Source organism: Nycticebus coucang, chromosome 3 (assembly GCF_027406575.1).
Source record: "Nycticebus coucang isolate mNycCou1 chromosome 3, mNycCou1.pri, whole genome shotgun sequence".
In the NCBI taxonomy this organism is placed as follows: domain Eukaryota; kingdom Metazoa; phylum Chordata; class Mammalia; order Primates; family Lorisidae; genus Nycticebus; species Nycticebus coucang.
This window is the reverse complement of record NC_069782.1, coordinates 139,738,980-139,760,131: the sequence shown is the minus strand read 5'-3', so window position 1 is coordinate 139,760,131 and position 21,152 is coordinate 139,738,980. Positions and strand designations below refer to the sequence as shown.

Here is a 21,152-nt window from a genome sequence, read left to right as displayed (position 1 = left end):
CCCCGGGGAAGGATGGAAGGCAGTAAGTAGAACACTGAGTGACCCCTTGAAAGAGCAATGTGAGAGCCTCCAGCCTCTTGTTACACGGAGATGCAAGTAAAAAAACAAAGACAGGATTCGTTCCCAGAATGAACAAGCTCGGCCTCTGAAAGGGCGACATCCTGCACAAAGGCCGGCCACAGCCCACCAGCAGAGGAAACCAGTCAAGTGTCGTGAGTCAGACAGCGTGGGAATGAAGGAAACTGGTTCTTTGTTGAGCAGGGGTTTTAATTCCTGCCTCATTAACTGTTGTTTCTCTGTAGATTCTCCAGAGGCCACAGAACAGAAGCAGAAAGCATCACTGACTTTTCCAGATTTGCTCTTTAAAGACTGAACAGGGGTTCCAGACAGAGCTGATGTTGGGTCCTCAGGGTGATCCTATACTCAGGGCCTTTGCACAAGCTATCTGTGCTACCTGAAACGTCCTTCCTCTAATCTGCAATAGTATACCTAACAGCCGCACATAGCTAAATTTAAATTATTAATATTAAATAAAATTTAAAACTCAGTTCCTAAGTTGCACTAGCCACACTTCAAGTGTTTGATAGCCACATGTGACTAGCAGCTATCAGGCTGGACGCCACAGTATATAACATTTCCAGCACCCAGAGATTTCTGTCGGACAGCGCTGCTTCAGACCTTCATCTGACTGACTCCCTCTCAACTTCAGGTCCTGGTGCTACTGTCATCTTCTCAAAGAGGCCACCTCATACCCAGGAATCTGAAGCAAGACATATGGTCACTCTCTGTCCTCTTCCCTTATTTTACCCTTATCACCATGAATTGCCTTGTTTATTTTATACTTTCTCACCTGTCCCTCCCCTGGAATAAAAGTTCATGAGAGCAAGATCTTGCCCATCCTTTTTACAGCTGTATGCCCAATGCCTGGAATAGTGCCTGCCATAAGCGGAGCCCCATATGGTTGAACAAATGACTCACAATAGGATCTACCCCATGGCTCTGGAATTAGAGGACCCCAGCCACCCAAGACACCTGAAGCTAATCTTCCCATGGGCCAAGATAATGTCTAAGCATGGGCCAAGCATTTGGGCATCGGGGTTAGGGGAAGGGCTAAGGGAGTAGCAGAATAGCTGAAACCCAGCTTGGTCCAATTCCCCTCTAAGAACATCAGTGCCTTTTATCCCATTGATCAATCCACAGTGCTGTGCCCAGCACTTTGCACTGTCTTCCTTCACTGCTACAGGTGTTGTGAAAGATCAAAATATCCTCTATAATACTGTCAGTCTCCAACGTGGCATCACCTTTCCTATACATGCATAGAATAAACAAATAATAGGATGAGATCTATCCCATGTTGAAGGAGTCAATATTTTAATACCTTGCATACACTGGGAGTGCTTTCTATGCCCCTCTGGAATAGGAGGAGGAAGAACCCCCTCTCCTACAGCTTTGTTTTACTATTTACTCCAATTAAAATTTTAATGGTAAGAATATTATATTCAGAAAAACATGATCCCCAGGGCCAAACACCAGAGGCGGATAAAGATATAAAAGTTGGAAAACATATCACATGTCACATGTTAACTGATCTTTTATAACAAGCTGAGTACAAAAGTCACCTTTGTTTGGGATCAAAATGTTCAGCAATATAATCACAAGTGCAAGGCATAGAAAAAGGGCATGTCTCAGGAGGATAATAAACAAATAGAGAGCAAAATAAAGGCAGGTAAAATCTATGCTTCAAATCAAGGACTCCTCACAGTCAAGGAAGTTGGGGGTCTTCAAGCTAACAGCCCGACAGCTACTGAGAAAGAGAGGGGAAGCTTGGAGAAGCTTGGGCAGCACACCCTCTAATTCCTGTTTTCCCCTTACAGAGCACATGACATCTGTTTGCTGAGGCTTTAACTGATCTCTTTGTGGCCTTAATAAACTCACCAACCTCACTTGTGCGGGAACATTGCAGAACAATGAGTTTTGAGAGAATTGGTAAGGAGATACATCTTTTACTTCAGCCAAGTTTTATTAACCCAAATTCCAATACTCATTCTGAAAAAAAATTTCCAGGAAATTGGGTCTGTTCTGATGCATAAATCATGAATTATTTATAAGGTTGCACAAAACCTGGTGACGAGCAGCAAGATTGGTTCCCACCTTAAGGATTCTTCTACTTCATCTTTTGCTGAGTCTCAGAGAAGCTCAGCCCCCTCCATACCTTTGCCCAAATGATAGCACTCCTCTGGGAAGGAACGTCACCTTTAATCCCTGAGCCCAGATATGGGAGGGACTGACACTGAGGAGTAAGGCAACAAGAGACACCAGATGGCCAGAGCAGCCGAATCAGCCCTCAGGAGCAACAGGACGATAGCCCCACAGCCAGGTCACTCACAGCCACCCTCGGCGGCTCCTGTAACTCTCTGTTTCTCTCTTAAGGTGGCCATACTTGAGATTTGGGCACAGAGCAGGACTATAAGCATCTTCAGGGCAAGGGCTCTGATTTTCCCACAGCAGAAATCTGTTAAATGTCACCTAAATCAATAAATGATTAACAGGGCTCAGCGCCCATAGCTCAGCAGTTAGGGTACCAGCCACATACACCAGAGGTGGCGGGTTCAAACCCAGCCCAGGCCAGCTAAGCAACAATGACAACTACAGTAAAAAAATAGCCAGACATTGTGGGGGGCACCTATAGTCTCAGCTACTTGGGAGATTGAGGCAAGAGAATCGCTTTAGCCCAAGAGTTTAAGGTTGCTGTGAGCTGTGACACTACGGCACTCTACCAAGGGCAACATAGTGAGACTTTGTCTCAAAAAAATAAATAAATGATTAACGGGCTCTTCCTTATGTTGATTTTAATTTCAGATGTTTCCATCCAGTCAAAAGTTCATTCTTAACATATAAGATTTAAAGCTTTAAAATCTCGATCCAACACCAACTGCTCAAAACGTGATGTTGAGGGTAGACTGAACTCATAAACCTGGCCCAAACTTATCCACTGAAGTATCTTAAGCCACGGTCAGAGTCGGGAATCTGCCTTCATGGTCACAGACACACGTTGGAGTATTAAGGACCAGGGCATGAGAGAAGAGGCTGCTGACCAGTGCTGTCTCCTGTGCCTGAATAAAAGCCAGCTGCCCTCACTTAAAAGGCTGAGCCATGGCCACTACAGGGCAGCTCAGGACCAGGCCAAGGGGTTGGGAAACCAGCCAAGTATAGTCTTCCTTTGGTGGTGGTTTTTATAAGACAAGGATGAAACTTATTAGACAATCATTTAAAGTTCCCCTTGAAGAAAGAACAAATGGTATCAAGGAATATGGGTTTTTCAATTTCATAAGATTAAGGAGCAACCAGCAAATGTCTCATACTTTTTCCCTCCAAGTGTCTACTCAAGATCAATCTTCCATGTGGCTCCCCATTTCTGTAAACAAATTAAGCTTGTGGTCCTATACTCCCTTGATCTTTCTGCATGGTAAATTTCTAAATTCCCTAAAGACAAATAATGTAGTTGATAAACACAAATGCATAATTTTATACAATAAAAATATAATGGCTACTTTCCATAAGAGCAGATTAGGTAGGTCAGGATATTTGGATGAACCCTCTAGGGCTAAAAACAACTCGGGATAAATCACCTTAAAAACACCGAAGAGTTTAAAAAAACAGATAGCACAGCCCTACCAGGCCAATTTGCAGCGAAAGTGTGAATCTGAAGAGGCTAGCAGGGGTGTCCAACCTGCAGCCCAAGGCCATATGAGATCATTTGAGGACTGTTCTGCTTATCTGTATGCTTGGATATTGAGAAAAGTATGCATGGACCTCTTCTTTTACTCATCAGCTTTTGTTGGTGTTCGTGTATTTAATGTGTGGACCAAGACAACTCTTCTTCTTCCAATGTGTAGCAGAAAAGAAAAAAGGTTGGACTGGACACCCTCTGGTCACTAGAACAGTGATTTTCAACTAGCGTACCATAGCACACTGGTATATGAGAGGATCTTAGGTGTGTTGCAAAAATTTTTAAAGATCATTAATTAAATTATTTTCTAAAAGAGTTCAAAGCTGGTGGCCCACACCTACAATTCTAGCACTCTGGGAGGCCAAGGCAGATGGATTGTCCTGAGCTCAGAGGTTCAAGACCAGCCTGAGCCTGAGTGAGACCCCATCTCTACCAAAAAAAGAAAAAAGCAGCCAGGCATTGTGGCTGACGCCTGTAGTCCCAGCTACTTGGGAGACTGAGGCAAGAGAATCACTTGAGACCAAAAGTTGGAGAAGGCTGTGAGCTATGATGCCACAGGACTCTACTAAGGGCCACAAAGTGACCCTCTGTCTCGATTAAAAAAAAAAAAAAAAAAAAAAGAGTTCAAAGCAGATTAAGTATATACTTCTTTTTTTTGATCAACATAATTTAAGTGTGCTTTATAGGTTCAAGTGTGCTGTGAGATAAACAAGGTTGAAAAACTGCACTAGAGGATAATCTGAGTGCTAAAGCTACTTCTGCCTTGCAGATTTGAAGGAGTAAGAATGACAAATGTCAAAGGCCTGAGCACATCTGATGTAAAGATGCTTACAAGGACCTTTACCTGTATTATGCTGGGCCCTACAGGGCTTCACTCTCAGGACTAGGATAAATCACAACTAATCTGTCACTTCTTCTCCCTCCCCAGCCCTATGAGCCCAGAGAGAAACCCAAGCAGGAAAGGAAAAGAATAAGAAAAGGCGGAAATATCCCTGAGATGTGACCAGATGCCTGCCCTTAGACAGATTCATCCCCTGAGGGCCTATGCAGTAGGTAGGCATGAATTTGGTTTGTGGTGACACCAAAAAGCAGCCAGAAGAAGGAGAGTACACTTAACTCTAAGTCTCAGGAAACAAATAATTACTTTAAGGGAAATAACTAGCAAAACAGGCATATAAGAAAATAGATAACCAGGTCTATAAGGACATAAAGCAACATGAATGAGAAGAGCCAATATAAACAACAGGGAGTAGAAACAGACCTGGACCAGGCTTCCGATACAAACCTCCTAAGTTGAGCAGTGCCTGTGGCTCAAGGAGTAAGGTGCCAGCCCCATATACCAGAGGTGATGGGTTCAAACCCAGCCCCAGCCAAAAACTAACAAAAAACAAAAACAAAAACAAACCTCCTAAGTTTATGCAAGCTAACCATATAAAAAAGTAAACAAAAAGCTTGCAAATATCTTCAGGGAACAAAAAGCTGTAAAAACTGACTTAAATTTAGAAAAGAATCAAACAGAACTTCTAGAAAAGAAAAACTTACGAACAAATGAAAATCTTAATTGAAGGGTCTGGCAAAAGATTAAAAACAATAGAAGAGAGAATTAAGAAGCAGAGGTTAGGTCACGGGAAACTGTTCAGAATACAGCATCAAGAAACAATATGAAAAACACAGAAAAGTGAATTTAGAACATGGAGGATACAATGAAAAGGTCCAACATACATTTGAATGGAGTCTCAGAAGAAAACAACAGACATAGAGATAAGATAATAGTGAAGAGATAATAGCTAGAGGTTTTCCAGAACTATTGGAAAGTCCAAAGACCAGAGACTCTCAAGCAAAATAAACACAGAACAATGCACAGCTAGATACATCATAGTTATCAGTGATCAGAGTGATTAAAACCAAGAGAAAGGCTGAAAGAAAAAAACATAGATTATCTTAAAAGGAACACTGGTCAGACTAAAAGATATCTGAATATCAAAAATCACAATATAACAAAGACATCTGTACCAGAATGTTTACTGCAGCCCAATTCATAATTGCTAAGTCATGGAAGAAGCCCAAGTGCCCATCGACCCACAAATGGACTAGCAAATTGTGGTACATGTATACCACAGAATATTATGCAGCCTTAAAGAAAGATGGAGACTTTACCTCTTTCATGTTTACATGGATGGAGCTGGAACATATTCTTCTTAGCAAAGTATCTCAAGAAAGAAAGAAAAAGTATCCAATGTACTCAGCCCTACTATGAAGCTAATTTATAGCTTTCATATGAAGGCTATAACCCAACTATAGCACAAGAATATGGGGAAAGAGCCAAGGGAGGAGAAGGGAGGGGGGAACTCAGGGTGGAGGGAGGGTAATGGGTGGGGCCACACCTATGGTGTGTCTTAGAATGGGTACAGGCGAAACCTACTAAATGCAGAATACAAATGTCTACATACAATAACTAAGAAAATGCCACGAAGGCTACGTTGAACAGTTTGATGAGAATATTTCAGATTGTATATGAAACCAGCACATTGTACCCCTTGATTGCACAAATGTACACAGCTATGATTCAACAATAAAAAAAAAAATCTGAACATCAAAAATGGAAGCCAAAAGACAGTTGTATAGTGCTGAATGAAAACAACGATCGACATATAATTTTATACACTGATGTGGAAAGATGAATAATGCTCCCAAAAAGATATCCAGATCATAGTCCCTGGATTATAGTGGATGTTACTTTACAGGGCAATAAGGACTTTTACAGATGTGATTAAGTTAGGGATCACCAGATGTGTTGATCCTCCTCAATTATTTGGGTGAGCCCTGAATGCAATCAGGAGTTTTACTATAAGAGACAGGTAAAGAGAGATTTGACACAGAGAAAGTGGTATGACTGGAGAGAGAGATTTGGAGGTGATACCACGGCTACTCAATGACTGCTGGGCTTTGAGGATAGAGGAGGAAGCCACGGACCAAAGAATGTCAGAAATGCAGCTCCTGGCTCAGCACCTGTAGCTCAGTGGCTAGGGCGCCAGCCACATACACTGGAGCTGGTGGGTTTGAATTCAGCCCGGGCCTGCCAAACAATGACAACTACAACCAAAAAATTGATTAATAAATTGTGGTATGTGTACACCATGGAATATTATGCAGCCTTAAAAAAAGATGGAGACTTTACCTCTTTCATGTTTACATGGATGGAGCTGGAACATATTCTTCTTAGTAAAGTAGCTCAAGAATAGAAGAAAAAGTATCCAATGTACTCAGCCCTACTATGAAACTAATTTATGGTTTTCATATGAAAGCTATAACCCAGTTATAACCTAAGAATATAGGGAAGAGGGAGAGGGAGGGAGGAAGATGGGCGGAGGGAGGGTGATTGATAGGATTACACTTACGGTGCATCTTACAAGGGTACATGTGAAACTTACTAAATGTAGAATATAAATGTCTTAACACAATAATTAAGAAAATTCCAGGAAGGCTATTTTTTTTTTTATTGTTGGGGATTCATTGAGGGTACAATAAGCCAGGTTACACTGATTGCAATTGTTAGGTAAAGTCCCTCTTGCAATCATGTCTTGCCCCCATAAAGTGTGACACACACCAAGGCCCCACGCCCCTCCCTCCCTCTTTCTGCTTCCCCCCCCATAACCTTAATTGTCATTAATTGTCCTCATATCAAAATTGAGTACATAGGATTCATGCTTCTCCATTCTTGTGATGCTTTACTAAGAATAATGTCTTCCACTTCCATCCAGGTTAATACGAAGGATGTAAAGTCTCCATTTTTTTTAATAGCTGAATAGTATTCCATGGTATACATATACCACAGCTTGTTAATCCGTTCCTGGGTTAGTGGGCACTTAGGCTATTTCCACATTTTGGCGATTGTAAATTGAGCTGCAATAAACAGTCTAGTACAAGTGTCCTTATGATAAAAGGATTTTTTTCCTTCTGGGTAGATGCCCAGTAATGGGATTGCAGGATCAAATGGGAGGTCTAGCTTGAGTGCTTTGAGGTTTCTCCAAACTTCCTTCCAGAAAGGTTGTACTAGTTTGCAGTCCCACCAGCAGTGTAAAAGTGTTCCCTTCTCTCCACATCCACGCCAGCATCTGCAGTTTTGAGATTTTGTGATGTGGACCATTCTCACTGGGGTTAGATGATATCTCAGGGTTGTTTTGATTTGCATTTCTCTAATATATAGAGATGATGAACATTTTTTCATGTGTTTGTTAGCCATTCGTCTGTCATCTTTAGAGAAAGTTCTATTCAGGTCTCTTGCCCTTTGATATATGGGATTGTTGGCTTTTTTCATGTGGATTAATTTGAGTTCTCTATAGATCCTAGTTATCAAGCTTTTGTCTGATTGAAAATATGCAAATATCCTTTCCCATTGTGTAGGTTGTCTCTTTGCTTTGGTTATTGTCTCCTTAGCTGTACAGAAGCTTTTCAGTTTAATGAAGTCCCATTTGTTTATTTTTGTTGTTGTTGCAATTGCCATGGCAGTCTTCTTCATGAAGTCTTTCCCCAGGCCAATATCTTCCAGTGTTTTTTCCTATGCTTTCTTTGAGGATTTTTATTGTTTCATGCCTTAAATTTAAGTCCTTTATCCATCTTGAATCAATTTTTGTGAGTGGGGAAAGGTGTGGGTCCAGTTTCAATCTTTTACATGTAGACCTCCAGTTCTCCCAACACCATTTATTGAATAGGGAGTCTTTCCCCCAAGGTATGTTCTTGTTTGGTTTAGCGAAGATTAGGTGGTTGTAAGATGTTAGTTTCATTTCTTGGTTTTCAATTCGATTCCAAGTGTCTATGTCTCTGTTTTTGTGCCAGTACCATGCTGTCTTGAGCACTATGGCTTTGTAGTACAGACTAAAATCTGGTATGCTGATGCCCCCAGCTTTATTTTTGTTACAAAGAACTGCCTTAGTTATACGGGGTTTTTTCCGATTCCATACAAAATGCAGAATCATTTTTTCCAAATCTTGAAAGTACGATGTTGGTATTTTGATAGGAATGGCATTGAATAGGTAGATTGCTTTGGGAAGTATAGACATTTTAACAATGTTGATTCTTCCTGTCCATGAGCATGGTATGTTCTTCCATTTGTTAATATCCTCTGCTATTTCCTTTCTGAGGATTTCATAGTTTTCTTTATAGAGGTCCTTCACCTCCTTCGTTAGGTATATCAGGAAGGCTATGTTAACCAGTGTGATGAAAATATGTCAAATGGTCTATAAAACCAGCGTATGGTGTCCCATGATCTCATTAATGTACACAGCTATGATTTAATAATAAAAAAATAAAATAGCCAGGCATTGTAGCAGGCGCCTATAGTCCCAGCTACTTGGGAGGCTAAGGCAAGAGAATCGCTTAAGCCTATGAGTTTGAGGTTGCTGTCAGCTGTGATGCCATGGCACTCTACCCAGGGTGACATAGTGGGATTGTGTCTCAAAAAAAAAAAAAAAGAATGAAATAAAGAAATGCAGCTCCAGATGGAGAAGAGCCAAGAAGGATTCTCCCCAGGACCTGCAGAGGGAGCAGGGCAGTGCTGACATCCTAACTTTAGCCTGAGAAATTGCTTTTTCAATTTCTGTTCTCTAGAACCATATGAGAATATATTTGTGGTGTCTTAAGTCATCAAGTTTGTGGTAGTTTATTATAGCAACCACCGTGCTCCACAACGTAGGCAAAATTCAGGGGTTTTCAGGCACACAAAACCTGAAGCATCCATCACCAGCAAAGGTATTCTAAAGGCTATGCTTCAGGCAGGAAGAAAGTGATCCCACAAAAGAGACTGAATGCATGAATACATTGAAATGAACACTGACTGTGAAAAATAATATATTTTGCTGTATTCTTTAAAAATATACAATTTAGGAGGTGGAGCAAGATGGCAGCCAAGTAACAGCTTCCCTGCAATTCAGCATGGGGAGTCTGGGGAGATAAGACTCCAGGCATCTCTGGCTGGTGGGATCTGCCTATAATCACCCCTTTGAGGATACAGGGAGTCAGCAAGGGATTCTGGACCCCATGAGGAGGACAAAAACAATGGAAAACTGGCAAGTGATTGCGTGTGTTCGATTGACCTAATACCACTGGCAGCCGTAAGTACAAGCAGCAGTGAGACTGCAAACCGGAAAGGCCTTACCTGTGAACTGTTTCGATGTTTTTGGACTTGGCAGTCAGCTGAACTGCCTTGGGGAGAGCTTGAGCAGGAGTGCGGAGAACTTTGGGCATTGTCTAGGGCCCCAGACTGAGTGGGTGAGCCAGGAGGAGCTAATAGTGTTCAGCTGTGGGCTGCAGGGAGCCATTGTGAGAGAACTGCCCCGGCAAGCTCCGCCCTCAGGGTCACAGAGCAAGGAACAGGCGGGAGCTGGTAACCTAGTGACTCAGCAGCCTAAAAGCAGGGACTGAGCTGCCTTACAGCCTTAACCGTCAGGGGCAGAGTGAGACCGGTTTTGGCACACTGGAGCCTCGGGCTGTTACCCGGGGTAGAGTGCCGTGGCATCACAGTTCATAGCAACCTCAAACTCCTGGGCTGGGTGCCACCCAGACCTCCGTAAGAGCTGCACCGCAACCCCCAACCCACAATCCGTGCCCGCCGGGCCTATGCATGCCCTGACCAGGAACTGCGAGAGCTGCACAACCCTGCGTCCTCCCTCCTGTACCCTCCCTGCCTCCACACTGGCCCGCTTGTCGGGCCAGTGACTCTGGTAGCCACGTGTCCTCCAGAGCCTCCCTGCCCCTGCGCAGAGCCCTTCTCCTGGCCAGAGACTGCTGGAGCCTTGGGCAATCTGTGCCAAAGTCACTGGGCGTCAGGCACTCCCAGAACCGTGTTCACCACCTCCCGCCCTGTTGCTAGATCCGGGTGTGTCACACTCCAGAGCAGCTTCCACAACCAGAACTCCCTGGCTGGGGCAGCCCCAGAGGAACTACACAGGGTCACTCCCTACAAAGATCCAGCAACAATAGACTGATCTCACTGGGGTCTAATCTGGGAGAGACACCACCCCAACTCTGAGGATGGCCAAAGGCAATGGTGAAAAACAATCATGAGGTGAAATCAACAGAAAAACTCTGGCAATGTGAATAATCAGAGTAGATCAACTCCCCCAAGGATCAATGGGGCAGACACAGCACAAGATCCCATGCACAAACAAATAGCTGATATGTCAGAAATCGAATTCAGAATCTGGATAGCAAATAAGATCAAATCAGAATTCCAAGCAGTAACCCAAAAGATATCTCAAGAACTCAATGAATTCAAAGACCAAATGACCAAAGATTTTGACACATTGAGACAAAAAGTTGCAGCCCTCAAAGCTCTGAGAAACACAGTAGAATCCCTCAGTAACAGAATGGAGCAAGCAGAAGAAAGGATTTCTGACACTGAAGACAAAGCTTTTGAATGCTCCCAAACTCTCAAAGAGGAAAACAAATGGAGGGCAAAAACAGATCACTCTCTCAGAGAGCTCTGGGATAATTAAAAGAAAACCAATATTCATCGTATAGGAATCCCCGAAAGTGACAAAGTGGCTTCACAAGGCACAGAGTCTCTTCTCCATGAGATTATGAAGGAGAACTTTCCAGACATGCCAAGAGATTCTGAAATTTAGATACCGACAGTTTCAGAACTCCAGAACGACTCAACCTAAATAAGACATCCCCCAGACACATCATAATCAATTTCACCAAAGTTAATATGAAGGAGAAAATTCTGAAAACAGCCAGACGAAAGAAAACCATCATCTACAAGGGCAAGAATATTAGAATAACTGCAGATCTGTCTGCTGAAACCTTTCAAGCTAGAAGAGGATGGTCACTGACTTTTAATCTCCTGAAACAAACTAACTTTCAACCCAGGATCCTGTACCCAGCTAAACTGAGTTTCATTTATGATGGAGAAATTAAATACTTCAATGGCATTCACATGTTGAAGAAATTTGCCATAACTAAACCTTTGCTCTCCAGGATATTCTCAGACCTATCCTCCATAAAGACCAGTGTAATCCTCCACCACAAAAGTAAACCCACCCAAAAAATTTTGATCAAATTCCACAGTCACAAAAGGATTTAAAATGTCCACCGGACTCTTGAAAGGCTTATCAATATTCTCAAATTAATGTGAATTGTTAAAATTGTCCTCTAAAGAGGCACAGGTTGGCTGACTGGATCACAAAAACTCAAGCCAGATATCTGCTGCATCCAAGAATCGCATCTTACATTAAAAGACAGATATAGACTCAAGGTGAAGGGATGGTCATCTATACTCCAGGCAAATGGAAAGCAAAACAAAGCAGGCATTGCATCCTATTCGCCAACGCAATAGGCTTTAAACCAACCAAAATAAGGAAGGATAAGAATGGACACTTCATATTTGTTAAAGGTAATACTCAATATGATGAGATTTCAATTATTAATATTTATGCAACCAACCAGAACACACCTCAATTTATAAGAGAAACTCTAACAAACATGAGCAATTTTATTTCCTCCAGTTCCATAGTAGTTGGAGATTTTAACACCTCTTTAGCACTGGTGGATAGATCCTCCAAAAAGAAGCTAAGCAAAGAAATTTTAGATTTAAACTCAACCATTCAACATCTGGAATTAACAGACATCTACAGAACATTTCACCACAAAAAAACTGAATACACATTCTTCTCATCAGCCCACAAAACATACTCCAAAATCAACCAATCCTAGGCCACAAATCTAACCTCAGCAAATTTAAAAAAATAGAAATTATTCCTTGCATCTTCTCAGACCATCATGGAATAAAAGTTGAACTCAATAACAATAGGAACCTATACAAAAACATGGAAGCTAAACAACCTTATGCTGAAGGATAGATGGATTATAGATGAGATTAAGAAGGAAATCACCAAATTTTTGGAACAAAACAACAATCAAGACACGAATTACCAGAACCTCTGGGATACTGCAAAGGCAGTCCTAAGAGGGAAATTTATAGCCCTGCAAGCCTTCCTCAAGAAAATGGAAAGAGAGGAAGTTAATAACTTTATGGGACATCTCAAGCAACTGGAGAAGGAAGAACACTCCAACCCCAAACCCAGCAGAAGAAAAGAAATAACCAAAATCAGAGCAGAATTAAATGAAATTGAAAACAAAAGAATTATACAACAGATCAATAAATCCAAAAGTTGTTTTTTGGAAAAGATCAATAAAATAGATAAACTTTTGGCCAACCTAACCAGGAAAAAAAGAGTAAAATCTCCAATTTCATCAATCAGAAATGGTAACAATGAAATAACAACACACCCCTCAGAAATTCAAAAAATCCTTAATACTACAAGAAACTCTACTCTCAGAAATATGAAAATCTAAAAGAAATCGACCAATAACTGGAATTACACCACCTACCAAGACTTAGCCAGAATGAAGTGGAAATGTTGAACAGGCCTGTATCAAGTTCTGAAATAGCATCAACTATACAAAATCTCCCTAAAAAGAGAAGTCCAGGACCAGATAGATGGCTTTACATCAGAATTCTACCAAACCTTTAAAGAAGAACTAGTACCTATATTACTAAACCTCTTCCAAAATACAGAAAAAGAAGGACTATCACCCAACACATTCTACAAAGCAAACATCACCTTGATCCCCAAACCAGGGAAAGACCCAACAAGAAAAGAAAATTATAGACCAATATTACTAATGAATATTGTTGCTAAAATACTCATTAAGATCCTAACAAACAGAATCCAACAACACATCAAGAAAATTATACACCACGACCAAGTGGGATTTATCCCAGGGTCTCAAGGCTGGTTCAATATACGTAAATCTATAAATGTAATTCAGCACATAAAAAAACTAAAAAATAAGGACCATATGATTCTTTCAATTGATGCAGAAAAAGCTTTTGATAATATCCAGCATCCTTTATGATCAGAACACTTAAGAAAATTGGCATAGAAGGGGCATTTCTTAAACTAATAGAGGCCATCTACAGTAAACCCATAGCCAATATCGTATTGAATGGAGTTAAATTAAAATCATTTCCACTTAGATCAGGAACCAGGCAAGGTTGCCCATTGTTTCCATTGCTCTTTAACATTGTAATGGAAGTTTTAGCCACAGCAATTAGGGAAGAAAAGGCAATCAAGGGTATCCACATAGGGTCAGAAGAGATCAAACTTTCACTCTTCGCAGATGATATGATCGTATATCTGGAAAACACTAGGGATTCTACTACAAAACTTACAAGTGATCAAGGAATACAGCAATGTCTCAGGCTACAAAATCAACACCCATAAATCTGTAGCCTTTATATATACCAATAACCAAGCCGAAGAAACAGTCAAGAACTCTATTCCTTTCACAGTAGTGCCAAAGAAGATGAAATATTTGGGAATATACCTAACAAAGGACGTGAAAGATCTCTACCAAGAGAACTATGAAAAGATATAGCTGAAGATGTTAATAAATGGAAAAATATACCATGCTCATGGCTGGGAAGAATCAACATTGTTAAAATGTCCATACTACCCAAAGCAATATACAATTTCAACGCAATCCCTATTAAAGCTCCACTGTCATACTTTAAAGATGTTGAAAAAACAATACTTCATTTTATATGGAATCAGAAAAAACCTCAAATAGCCAAGACATTACTCAGAAATAAAAACAAAGCAGGAGGAATTACACTACCAGACCTCAGACTGTACTACAAATCGATAGTGATCAAAACAGCATGGTATTGGCACAAAAACAGAGAAGTAGATGTCTGGAACAGAATAGAGAACCAAGAGATGAATCCAGCTACTTACCGTTTTTTAATCTTTGACAAGCCAATTAAAAACATTCAGTGGGGAAAAGATTCCCTATTTAAGAAATGGTGCTGGGTGAACTGGCTGGCAACCTGTAGAAAACTGAAACTGGACCCACATCTTTCACCATTAACTAAGATAGACTCTCACTGGATCAAAGATTTAAACTTAAGACATGAAACTATAAAAATACTTGAAGAAAGTATAGGGGAAACTCTTGAAGGAATCGGCCTGGGTGAATATTTTATGAGGAGGACTCCCCAGGCAATTGAAGCAGTACCAAAAATACACTACTAGGATCTGATCAAACTAAAAAGCTTCTGCATAGCCAAGAACATAGTAAGTAAAGCAAGCAGACAGCCCTCAGAATGGGAGAAAATATTTGCAGGTTATATCTCCGATAAAGGTCTAATAACCAGAATCCACAGAGAACTCAAACATATTAGCAAGAAAAGATCACGTGATCCCATCTCAGGGTGGGCAAGGGACTTGAAGAGAAACTTCTCTAAAGAAGACAGATGCATGATCTACAAACACAGGAAAAAAAGCTCATTATCCTTAATCATCAGAGAAATGCAAATCAAAACTACTTTGAGATATCACCTAACCCCAGTAAAAGTAGCCCACATAACAGAATCCCAGAACCAGAGATGTTGGCATGGATGTGGAGAAAAGGGCACACTTCTACACTGCTGGTGGGAATGCATACTAATACATTCCTTCTTTAAAGATGTTTGGAGAATACTTAGAGACCTAAAAATATACCTGCCATTCCACCCTATAGTTCCTTTACTAGGTTTATACCCAGACGACCAAAAATCACAAAATAAAAAAGACATCTGTACCAGAATGTTTATTGCATCCCAATTCATAATTGCTAAGTCATGGAAGAAGCCCAAGTGCTCATCGACCCACGAATGGACTAGCAAATTGTGGTACATGTATACCATGGAATATTATGCAGCCTTAAAGATGGAGACTTTACCTCTTTCATGTTTACATGGATGGAGCTGGAACATATTCTTCTTAGCAAAGTATCTCAGGAATGGAAGAAAAAGTATCCAATGTACTCAACCCTACTATGAAGCTAAATTATAGCTTTCACGTGAAGGCTATAACCCAACTACAGCACAAGAATATGGGGAAAGGGCCAAGGGAGGGGAAGGAAGGGGGGAGGTTAGTGGAGAGGGAGGGTAATGGGTGGGGCCTACGATTACCTATGGCGCATCTTAGAATGGGTACAGGCGAAACTTACTAAATGCAGAATACAAATGTCTACATACAATAACTAAGAAAATGCCATGAAGGCTACGTTGAACAGTTAATGAGAATATTTCAGATTGTATATGAAACCAGCACATTGTACCCCTTGATTGCACTAATGTACACAGCTATGATTTAACAATAAAAACATGGAAAAATATATATAGAGAATTTAAACACACAACCATGAAAGAAAATAATCTAGATGTTAAATATTTTTAGAGTGTTTCGAGGACCTTGTATTAACCAATAGGAAATGAAAGTTTTGAGAAACTTTAGAATCTAAGTATAAATATTATAATTTCTAGAATAGAAAGAGTATGGAACTTGCAAACTAGTGGAGGGGACCCCGGGGGGTAAAACTAAAGCAAGGAAGTTCCCACAGAAGTGTAAGTGAGGAAAGAGGCTGGGCTGGTTCAGGGATATCAGATGCTTCGGGGTACGAGAAGCATCCATTTACTGATCTACAGTAGTTACATAGGTGTTTGCTTTATTTGTTAAACCCTGCATAGATGCTTCAGGTGTTTTCTGGTGTGTATGTAATATCTTACAGTGAATCTAACCCGGGCCAGCTAAACAACAATAACAACCTCAACAAAAAATAGCCAGGCATTGTGGCCGGCGCCTGTAGTCCCAGCTACTTGGGAGGCTGAGGCAAGAGAATCACTTAAGCCCAAGAGTTGAGGTTGCTGTGAGCTGTGAGCTGTGACGCCACGTCACTCTACAAAGGGCGACACAATGAGACTCTGTCTCAAAAATAAATAAATAAAATAAAATAAAAAATAAAAAAGCACAAACTTAACCGTTTCAGCTACCCTCTATGTCCAGACTCTTGTACCTCAGTTCAATGTTCAGCAGATAAAAAAATCAAAATCCATGGAAAACACAGCACCAACAGTGAACTCAGGGGCGAAACTGTGGACACTGGGTGATCGCCTGTGTCTATGTATTTCTTCAGTTATAATAAATGTACCACTCTGCAGAGAGTGTTGACAGTGAGGCCGTTTTGGGTATGTGTGCGGGGGGGGGGGTGCAGGGGAGGTGAGAAATCTCTGTACCTTCCTCTCAATTCCCCTGTGAATCTAAAACTGATCTAAAAAAATTAAGTATTTAAGAAAATACAAAGTTTGCCTTGAGGGGAGCATCTGTTCTCTCTTCCCTAAGTTCTCTTCCAAAATCTAACATCAATAGCTCTTTGGTTTTGCTTTGCAATTTTATTGCTTTCACCCAATAAACTCTGTTTCTATTTATACCAAAAAGAAAAAAAAATCCACAGATGGGTTCTCCTCTGTTTACAGCCAAGTGAATTCTTACTATATCCAGTTTATGGATGATGCAACTGAAATCTAATGATTTATCCAAGGTAGACTGCCTCTATCTAGACATTAAGAAAAACTTTCTTTTCTATTTTTCAAAAAAAATGCAAATTCAATATTCTCTCTGCCTCCAACATACTCCCTAGTTCACAAACATCTGAAAGACTTCTCCATCTATTGTACTGAGACAGCCCCAGAACTAAGACTGAATCCTCCTGGTCTGACTATCGTGGGTATTTTAAGAAAGGAGCACCAGTGGCTATAATGTGCGAGTGCCTGTAACTAGCAGTGCTTTTGCAAGACTATCTTTTGACATTGATGCAACTATACAATTCAAAGGGTGCAACGACGGGGATTAAAAAAACAGGACATGTAATCAAGCCTGGACTTGAGATACTTCCCAGTGAGATGCTCGTCAAAAGAAATGCTGCTAAAACAGCACACTATTATTCATTATACAAAGGGGAACAACGTTGTGGTAGAGAAGGAATCCATCTCCCCAGACTCCTCCCATCTCGGCCTAGGAGGAGGAGTCACACAGCCTTGTTGGGGACGGGTCCGGCAGGGGTTTTAGTAGGGGAAGAGAAGCACAGACATTCGCAATGGTTTAAGAAGTAAATCTGCACAGAGTTTTTCAGAAACCAATTTTATTTTAATGCAAATAAATATTTAAAGGGCAACTTCATTTATTACTAATTTTCTATAAATCTCCTAACAAAACCACTACCATAAAGCACAAGATTTTCAACATTGGTCACCGAAAACATAGACACTTCACATTTGCCTCTAACAAATATCCACTTCTCCCAGGTCTCTTTTATTCTCGACTTTTGTTGTGCAAACGCTATCACTTCAATGAACTCTCTTCAATAAGGACACTCTCTTCAGGTAAGTCAATAAGCTAGCAACTGAGTGAAAAACTTTCAAAGTCAAATCACATCCTGCACATCAGGAAACATAGTTTTCCAAAAGTGTGGCCATTTTCATTAAGATGGTCCAAGTTACAGATGGCCCAAGTTACAGATGGCCCTAGTGGGTTCATTTTAGGGTAGCCCTAGAACATATCATATGAAGCAATGTTGTGAGAACAAAGCAGAGTCCCTGTGGGTCCTTATTTCCCAAACCACCTTGCGGGGAAAGAACCCAGAAGATGCAAAGAGGAGATGGCTAAATGAAGTGAAGAAGTGTCTTTTCCCAAGAAGCAGAGAAAGGAGAGGGAAAAGATTAAAATGAAGCCATGACACAAAGAAAATGAATTTCTTTAGTATACACAATGGAAAGAGTGATGAATGTTTCGAGAAAGCTGTTTGCACACACACCAGTCTGATCCTGCTACAACTTCCTTTCAAGTTAGATTTTAAATTAAGTCTCCTACAATTCATTCCTAATGCAAAGAGAGGGATGCCTTCTCCGGAATGCCCTGCCTTTCAACTCTGCCTTTCCCATCATCTAGTACCCAGACCGGCTTTGCAGAGATATCCTTTAAAGTTTGAAGCTCTGTCCACACACAAATTATTTAAGATGACTAAGATCATGGTTACACTCCCCGCTTGGACTGATGAATTGATAGCGCTGAAAACTGTAATTATAAATACTCTGCTGCAGTGGAAAACCACGCTACACCCTGCCCCCACCTTATCTTCAAAGCCCTCTCTCTGCAGGCAAAAAAGGAAATGATGCTCTCTCCATCACTCTGGTCTCTTCCAGTCAGCTCCATTTCAGCAGGTGACCCAGTACAGGATTCCAAGACTCATATTTCAAACCACCAGCCCACAGATGACCACCTTGATGAAAACACTGGTCCCTCCCTAGGGACCATCGCAGGCCACCATGCCCCAGTGTGTTTCTTGGCTCTTTTTCAGGCCTGTGACGCCAATTAAGCTGGCCATCAGTGTCAGCAGCTTGCTGCTCCTACTGGGTCCCAAGTAATTAAGACTCTCTGCCACGTGGTAGGGAGCACACTTTTCACTACAAGGCACCCAGCTCCACCTTGTCAAGAAAAACAGCAAGGTCTAGAGAGTTTAAAAGAAATCAGACAGGGCCTATGATTTCAGAGGTCAGGTAAGTAAGAATTTAATGTGGGGATAATTGCTTCCCTGTGCCTGTGCCCGTGCTCTTCCCCTGCATTCATTTTTTCTTCCCTGTACCTCTAGCAGTTGTAACCTGCCCCAAGGAGAGAAGAGAAAATGTGTGAGGTGGCAAGGGAGGAGGACCTTAGCAAGCCATCAGCCCAGCCCTTTTGTTCTGTGGAGCACACCTCCTGAGAGGAAGGTCCTCGCCCAGGCACTGACGCAGACAGCTGAGATCACAATCGGTCTTTTTGGGCTGGCAATTTCCCCACTAAACAACTGAGGCTTTCACATTTTATTCTGGGAGTTGCTTTCAGGTTGGTAGTTGCTTTGTGTTTTCATGAAAAAATTTTTTAAACATAAAAATATTTCTCAGTGGCACCTGTAGCTCAAGCGGCTAAGGCACCAGCCACATACACCAGAGCTGGGGGGTTCAAATCCAGCCTGGGCCTGCCAAACAACAATGACGACTACAACCAAAAAATAGGGGCTGCGCCTGTGGCTCAGTCGGTAAGGCGCCGGCCCCATATACCAAGGGTGGAGGGTTCAAACCCGGCCCCGGCTGAACTGCAACCAAAAATAGCTGGGCGTTGTGGCGGGCGCCTGTAGTCCCAGCTACTCGGGAGGCTGAGGCAAGAGAATAGCTCAAGCCCAGGAGTTGGAGGTTGCTGTGAGCTGTGTGATGCCACGGCACTCTACCGAGGGCCATAAAGTGAGACTCTGTCTCTATAAAAAAAAAAAATAGCTGGGTGTTGTGGCGGGTGCCTATAGTCCCAGCTACTTGGGAAGCTGAGGCAAGAGAATTGCTTAAGCCTAGGAGTTTGAGGTTGCTGTGAGCTGTGACTCCACAGCACTCTACCCAGGGCTTGAGGCTCTGTCTCAAAAAATAAAAAAAAATTCTAAGTGTAACAAGCTCTCATGGTCCCACAATCCAGAATTCACCACTGTTCACATTTTTGTAGAGACAGAGTCTCACTTTACCGCCCTCGGTAGAGTGCCATGATGTCACAGGACTCACAGCAACCTCCAGCTCTTGGGCTTCCTCGATTCTCCTGCCTCAGCCTTATTTCATCATTTTTAACATTGTGGATAAAGTTAGTGTCCTCTGTCCCACCCTCTTCCCATTCTCTCTGTCCAGAGGCAACATCCATGCATATACTTCTAGGCCATAATCTTATACTATACATCCATAAATAATACTTTAATAATTTCTCAATCTTTTCAGATTGTGTTTTTTGCATCTTTTCTAAGACATTCCTTTTGCCTTTGAGGTCATAAAGATAGTCTGCTGGGGTTACCTTCTAATAGCGTTGGAGCTTCAATTTTCATGCCTTGATTTCACTGTGTTATCTGTGTGTATGCTGTGAGAGACAGACAAATATCTTTCTATATAAAGCCAGCATTCTCAAAAGGAGTCTCTGAGGTGCTCAGATTTTCCCGCTAGGTTAGAATGCTACCTCATGCTAAGTTCATAGAGATTCCCAGGTCTGTTTCCCTGCTCTCTAGTCTGTTCTCTTGAACTCCTTGTTCTTTCTGTAGGTGTTTCCCACCTATTAATGCACCTTACTCTTCCAAATGAATTTTAGAACAGGTTTATATAATTCCTGGAGAAGCTCTACTAAAATTTTTATTGAAACTGTCTTAAATTTGGTGCTTTCACTCAAATAAATTATCCCATCTATAAACGTATCATTCTTTATTATATACTCTAATAATGCTTTGATTTTCTCCTTTTTAAAACCTCATGGATGCTTTATTTCTCCACACCCTACAGTTTTGTTGCTATCATGATGTCTCATATTTTTCTATAACATTTCCTATATGGTATTGCAATTCTACAGAAATGTTAATTGCTTTTTATATGTTGGCCCTGGCATTCTACAACTCTGCTTGCCTTTTTTGTTATACGTAATAATTCTGAAAATTCTTGGACTTTGAGATGAACATATCTTCCCATAATAAAAACTTTGTCTCT

The 21,152-nt window shown here is 41.2% G+C and overlaps 1 protein-coding gene across 2 annotated transcripts in view; it reads right to left on the bottom strand.

Annotated features, from left to right (window-relative positions):
* RBM20 (RNA binding motif protein 20) overlaps positions 1–21,152 on the bottom strand; it is a 213,455-nt gene that overhangs the window by 79,352 nt on the left and 112,951 nt on the right. The window lies entirely within an intron of this gene.